This window comes from Ornithodoros turicata, chromosome 8 (assembly GCF_037126465.1).
Source record: "Ornithodoros turicata isolate Travis chromosome 8, ASM3712646v1, whole genome shotgun sequence".
Taxonomy (NCBI): Eukaryota; Metazoa; Arthropoda; class Arachnida; order Ixodida; family Argasidae; genus Ornithodoros; species Ornithodoros turicata.
Window position 1 is genome coordinate 2,103,128 of NC_088208.1, and position 7,434 is coordinate 2,110,561.

Consider the following 7,434-nt stretch of genomic DNA (forward strand, 5'->3'; position numbering starts at 1 on the left):
AGTCCCGTTCAGCGCGATCGCTGGTTGGTCTAAATGCAAAATGTCGTGGTGTTTTCCGGGGAGGAGCTTTTGATGTTCGTTTCACCAATACCAGCCTGCCGGAAGTTCCTAGCCACAATCCACTCAAATTAGGATGTCTCTCAAAGCGTTCGTGCAAGCCACTTTCTGCTGCAACCCATAAATTCCTCAGTTGAGGAACGAAATGCTTGAGGAAGGTGAGCGTTGAGGACCGTACCGAGGATTGTTTCGTGCAAGTGGGCCCTGCTCACGCGCGCTGCACTGGTCAGCTCCAGAGGAAACCCGCTGACACAGATGTTGTCATCTGTGTCAGCGGGTTTCCATCGAAAAGCAGGCACGAAGGTTGGTGCCTACTGAATGTACTTCCAAAATAGTTTGGCCGAACACCATGTATTTGCTGCGAAATCTGTTTTTGGCTTGCCGTGTGATCCTCCGTTTGAACAGCTGACGTCACGCTCAGCTCTCGCTTTGGCTCTTCTTGGCGTGTTTACTTACTCATTCCACGAGTGCGCTGGACCTACCACCATTCGGGCCGAAAGAAAAACAATTGTGTCACATGACAAAATACAGTCGACCCCCGTTTATCCGGACTTCATTTATCCGGATCCCGCGGTATCCGGACTAAAGGCACGGGAACGGATTTTCCTCCATGTATTTTGTTCTCGTTTATCCGGACTTCAGCTTCCGGACTCGGACAAGAATTCCAGGGAACAAAAGTCGAAAATTCTTGTAATCCAGCTGCAATTATCCGGACTACCGTGAGTAAGAGGAGATGCTGACCCCTCTTCGTCACCCTTTTCGCTGTGTTGGGGTTATTCCCGTCACACGTCAGGGACCTACATTCCTCCGTAGGGGAGACAACCGTGCACGATGACCCCCTTTTCTATTTGTGTGCGTTGGGTCACGTTAACAAGTCGAGCAATTTGGAAATATCTCCAGCAACTGTCCGGTTCTAGAGAGGAGAACTCCAACCCGAGGGCCTGCTGCTTACGGCCCGTTGGCCAATGAAGACATTCCCCTAGCTGACCTGCGATCCCTGATGCAGAGGCTCACTGCGACTGCCGTAGATGATGCTGCGGTTTCTGACTACGTTGACGTTGATAAGGATGATGACGCGTGTGCAGCTATGATGACGGTGTGATTGCTGCTGTTGCCTCCGATGATGTGCAGCAAGACGGTGCCGATGACGCCAGTGAGAAACAAGGCTCCGACATTGATACTTTGCGTCCGCACTGCGTACTGCGAACAGCGTGGCTCAACTCTATGCAATTAGCTAAAGTTTGCAGGAATCGAGTGCCTACACTACTATGTAACAGCTGATATTGACGAGATTTCTGTGTTTTAATTAAACCTTGCTCCGTAGGACGTTTCTACGGTCGTTTCACTTATCCGGATGCCCCGGTATCCGGACGATTTCGCCGGGAACGGCACCGTCCGGATAAACGGGGGTCGACTGTATTTATCTTCTAGTGGGTCCCATTGTCGCTCCAGGCACCATTAAAGAGTAAGTTCCAGCCATCGTAAGTTCCAGCATCGTAGCATTCCAGCCATCGTAAGTTCCAGCATCGTAGCTCTATACGAGAAAGACAGAGAACAAGAACACGTAAAAATGGCAACACTGCTCGACAAGTCTAACCATGCCAGAGCGCGGGGAAAAGGCCTAACCGCTACTGCTAAACAGCACGGAGAAAACACTGGGGGAAAGGCTTAAGGCTTTAAGGCTTGGGGGAAAGGCTTAAGGCAATCGACAAGGCCTAACCACAGCGTCACAACGCTACGCGGCTAACACATTGTAGCCACACGATGGTAAACGTGCGTCAACAGGCTTGGACACCGCTAAACATTCGCGTACGGCGAGAAAAGGCTTAACACGAGCACGGTAAAACAACGCACAAACATCGGTAAGTCACCTTTTTCCCCGCTGCGATGGAGCCTCCGCTCTCGTCGACAGCCTGAGTGCAGCTTTTAAGTGCATGCGCTCGACAATGCCGTTGGATGCGGGATGGTACGATGTCGTCCGCACCCGGGCAGTTCCGAGCAAGTTGGTGAAGGCGGAGAAGAGGGCACTTTCAAACTGTCTGCCGCGGTCCGTAGTAACCTGAGACGGAACGCCGAATCGGGAGATCCATGCCGAGAGGAAGGTAGCGGCGACAGTTTCGGCCGTCATGTCGGGCATTGGCACCGCCTCTGGCCAACGGGTGAACTGGTCGATCGCTGTCAGCATGTACCGGAAACCGGATGACGGAGGCAAGGGGCCCACTATGTCCAGATGCACCACGTCGAAGCGAGTGTCGGGAAGGGCAAACTGGCTATGGGGGGCGATCGTGTGGCGGTACACCTTTGATCGTTGACAGGGCAGGCAGGCGCGGACCCAAGCCCGAACGTCAGCACGTAGCGAGGGCCAAACATAACGCGCGCTGATCATGTGCTGGGACGCGCGAACGCCGGGATGCGCAAGGTCGTGCAGGGAATGGAAAATCGCTCGGCGAAGACCGGCGGGAACGAAAGGCCTGGGCTGGGCTCCGGACGTATCGCAACACAGCATCAGCTGAGAGTCGGGAATGGCGACGTCGGTAAGCTTCAGGGAGGTGGTGTTGGAAGCGCGCAAACGGGTGAGCTCGTCGTCGGAGGTCTGGGCCTGGGCGATAAGCTCAGGGGAGAGTTGCGGGTCGATGGCGTTCAGGTGCGCAAGCCTGCTCAATGCGTCGGCAGAGTTGTCCGCCCCACGGACGTGCTGGATGTCAGTGGAAAACTCCGCGATGTAGGAGAGATGGCGGATTTCTCGGGGGGAGTACCGACTGCTGGCGGAACGGAAGGCATGCGTCAAGGGCTTGTGGTCGGAAAGGATGGAAAACCGACGGCCTTCCAAGAAATGCCGGAAATGCCGCACGGCAAGGTAGGCAGACGAACGCCAACCGAACGGGCGTTGTTCACGGCCAAAAGTGCTGTAGTTTCTCTCTGGAGGTTGGAGGGCTTTGGAGAAGAAAGCCGTGGGCCGCCAATCGCCGTCGATCTGCTGTTGGACGACTGCCCCGACGGCGACATTAGACGCGTCGACCATGAGTACTGTTGGGGCGTCATGTTGCGGGTGATACAGTAGCGTCGACTGGGCGAGGTCGCCTTTGATCTTGGTGAAGGCGGCCTCGGTTGTCGGGGTCCACGGTAAAGGAGACGTGTTAGATTTCCCGCCGGCGAGCAGTTCTTCAAGAGGACGTAGGGTCTCTGCGCAGTGCGGAATAAAACGCCGGTAAAAATTTATAAAGCCGAGAAAGCGGCGCAGTTGTCGGAGGGACTCAGGACGGGGGAAGTTGGTTATGGCCTCGACCTTGCCTTCCAGGGGGGCAATGCCTTCAGAAGTGACTCGGTGGCCTAAGAACTCAGTGGAGGCGACACCGAATTCACACTTCGCCACGTTCACGACGATGCCATGGTCAGTCAGGCGCTGGAAGAGCAGGCGAAGGTGGCGTTCGTGTTCTTGAGGTGAGGAGCTTGCCACCAAAATATCGTCTATATAAGCGAAAACAAAAGGAAGCCCTCGGACGACGCAATCGATGAAACGTTGGAACGTTTGAGCCGCATTTCGTAAGCCGAAGGGCATGCGTGGAAACTCAAACAGTCCAAACGGTGTCGTAATAGCTGTCTTGATAATGTCCTCCTGAGCGACGGGAATCTGGTGGTAAGCTTTCATTAGATCTATTTTGCTGAAGATTTTGGCGCCGACGGCGCCAACGTTGCCAGTTCAAGTGACGACGGAGCGACCGACCGCACGTCTTCTGCCTACGCGAGCTGGACTGACTGACGCCACTGACTGACTGGACTGAGCTGGACTGACGTAAGTGCCACTCTACGGGTGCTACGCACGCGCGTGCGCTCCTACTGCCACCTGCGAGAAGCTAAGAGAGAAGAGCATTCCTGCGCCCCCTGCCCCCCTGGCCGTTCCCATTGGTCGTGAGGCTAAGAGAGAAGAGCATTCCTGCGCCCCCTGCTGGCCGTTCTCATTGGTCGTGACGTCATCCTATTGTCTCAAGGTATCCCTGTTTTTTTTCACTAATGCTCCTCTAGACAAGGTCAATCTGCAGTGAAGCCACGGTATGACGTCATCATGCACCTGCGTGGATCAAGGACGTGTGTGCTCTAGACAGGGGACCTATTATTTATTGAATCACTATCCCAAGATTATTTCCTTTATTCTTCTGTAACGATTGAATAGGAAACTATTGCAGAAGAGCACCATGCATGAAAGCTGATCGTAGGAATTCCAAAGTGAGAATTCTAAATGAGACTTGCAAAAGTCCCATTTATATCTAGTTTTATATTTCTAGTTTATATCTAGTTACATCTAAAGTGTTCTTGTTTATTTACGACTATGGTATACAATTTATTGCAAAATGTATTGCAGATTGTGGCATTACAAAGTTTACCACGTGCAGCAGCATAGAAAAACATATCACAACACACTACACAAGTGTTTTTATCACAGTTTCACATGACTAAATTTATGGCAGTGTAATGTTTATCACAGTGCAATGTAACACTTTACTGAACAAGAGCATGTCAAAACTTCTCAGTATCAAAATGTACTACTGTGCGGCATTGCAAAATGTACACAGTACAGCGTAGAAAAGGTACGGTAAACGAAGTGTAATTAACACAATACAGTTTAAGTAAAAGCAAGCATTACAACAAATTCTATCTGTCCATGAGATTCCCAGTCGAAAAAAAAAGGAATTGGTCCAATTGGACATTTTCGCATTCAAATCAATTCGTATTCCAGTTGTGTTTTTGTCACCCATTGGACTGAAACCAGTTGAAATCAATTGGTCCCCCCAAATTCTCTCCATTGGTCTCCAATTGGAAACAAGTAGCCCTACCGGGTCTGCCACATAGGGCTACAGCTACGGTTTCATCACTGAATATCACACACGAACATATGCAGGAGGTAACAACTTGTTTATTGTACGTTGGGACTCATCTTGTTGACTAGAACTGCTCAGAACAACTTTACAATGGCCATTTCGAAACGAAAACAATACACCAGGTTTTTATTAAAAAGCTATTAGCTCTCTGGCGCAAGGCGATGACACGTCATAAGGGAGGTTCAAATAAACATACATATCTATCGAGTTACTATCACCCACCTTAGTTCGGATTTGAGAGTTCAGGATGTCAACTGTCATACACAACTGTACACAACTGTCATACACGGGCCGCTTGTCCTTTCTCGTAACTCAGCTGGTGCACGGGTGCGAAGAGTCTACGCATAACACAGCAGCTCACGACACAGATACAATTATGTTCGCGTTCTTACACAGTTTGAAAAACCAGACGAAACGCTTCATTCACGAAGCTACACAATCGACGCGACCGACGCCAACGGAAACTTGTTCGAACAGATTCTGGGGTGATGCCGATGCGCTGCGTCAGACATGACGATGAGAGCATCAAAGTTTCGATTTCAAACTGAAGTGAAGACAGCGAAAGCTTTACTCGTGCGATGTAGAACCAGGAACTTTCTTTCGCGCTGTCATTTTATATTCTATCCAGCTGTGGCTATGAAACCTAATTTACGCATTTTCTGCTGTATCGAAAAATCTCGCTCTCCGGGGGACGAACTAATCCTTAAAATATAAAATACTGTATAAACTATATATGCTAAACTGTATATGCTGTAATAAATTACTGTTGCTTATTGATAGCACTAATAGTTTAGGTACACATGCACTTACTAATTTGTATTGAGACACTGGTATTGAGTAACATCACTTACTTTACAACTCTACATTGGAATCAGTTGCCAGTTGGGCTAATTGTCTGCTAATTGGGCGGACCAGTTGGAGACCAAGAGACCAAATCGAACTGGAGTTCCCTATCAGAACGACCTATTGGACCCATTATGTCCAATTGAGTGTCCAGTTGGAGTGCATGAAACCAAATGGACCTTCCAATTGGTGCTCAACTACCGATCCAACTGCCGAACTGAACGATCCAACAGGTTTTTACATGGGACCTGTTGGGTCCCATTCGAACCAATTAGAAATTCCAACTGGACCATTTCCTTTTTTTCGGCTGGGTTGGCCACACATGACGACCATTAGGAACATGGTCCTTCCTATTTACTAAATTTACTAAACTGAAGCACGACATTCATATGCTTTAGTCACAGGCTGTGATAAGCAACTGCCGTTCTTGTCCTTGCCAAAGGCCTAATTTGCCTCTACAACCTATTCCAAAATCAAGACCAGGAAGACCAAGAGAGACAACAGGAACCTCCAAATGCGTGTGCTTGAGTCACATCACAGTAGATGACTATTATAAAAAAAGGTTTACACACCGACTTAACTGAACAACACAAAGTAATTTACTCAAACATGTAATTTCTGGGGGGACATCATCAGTGTCCGCCAAGAAAGACAGAGTGAGGAATGCCCAGTTGCCTCAGTTAAGGTCAGTGGGCCTCAGGAAGTGGGCTACGGTTAACGTCTACGGCTACGTGGGCCACGGCTACGGTGCATAGGGTCTAATCTTTCTGAATGTGCGGGGACCCCACCTTTGTTCGCAAACACTGACGCAAATTAAGTTCATTCATGTAGCTGTTACCTGTTGACCAAGAATGATAAAAAAATTTTGTCTCTGACCTTATCGAGTTTGTGGTTCTCTCTAAATCACGTGCCACAAATGCAACAAGGTCAAAGACAAAATTGCCTGATCATTGTTGGACAACTAGCCACAGCTTCAGCTACATGAATGCACTTAGTCTGGGTCGCGAACAAAGGTGGGGTACCCGCAGATTCCTCGAGTTGTGGCACATTAGGTTAGATAAGGCTGTATGAAATGTTAACCGTGGCCCACTTCGCGAGGTATACGCTGACCTCAAATGCGACAACTGGTTGGGCATTCCTCACTCAGTCTTTTTTGGCAGACATTAATGATGTCTCTCGCATGGGAAATGAAATGATGACCAAGGGCTTTGCACAGTACCAATCATTATGTTTCTTTGCTTATCTGGGGGGAGAAACAAAAATAAGAAAAAGAAGCAATAATAAGAAGCAAGAAGAAGGTAATAATGCCATCAGATATCCTACAACAGCGAAGAAGTCACTGCAGTACGTCTAGCAGTGGCAAAAATACAAAAAGTGCTGTTTGTCTTTCTCAGATTAGCTGCAACTTTGAAACAGCCTCTGCAAACATATCTTGAAAAAAAAAGGAAGAAGCACACAATTTTGTTTTTTATTCTATTCCAATTCAGCCGAAATTAGTTGTTGTTTTTTTTTGTTCGCTCGGGAACCCTGATAGTACTCGAATGGCATATATTAAGCCGGAATTATAAAACAAAATGAAAATGCAACTTTTTTAGTCACATGCCTTGTAACGGCTATACACTGCCGTACATAGACTGACTGCGACCCAGGGTTTCAA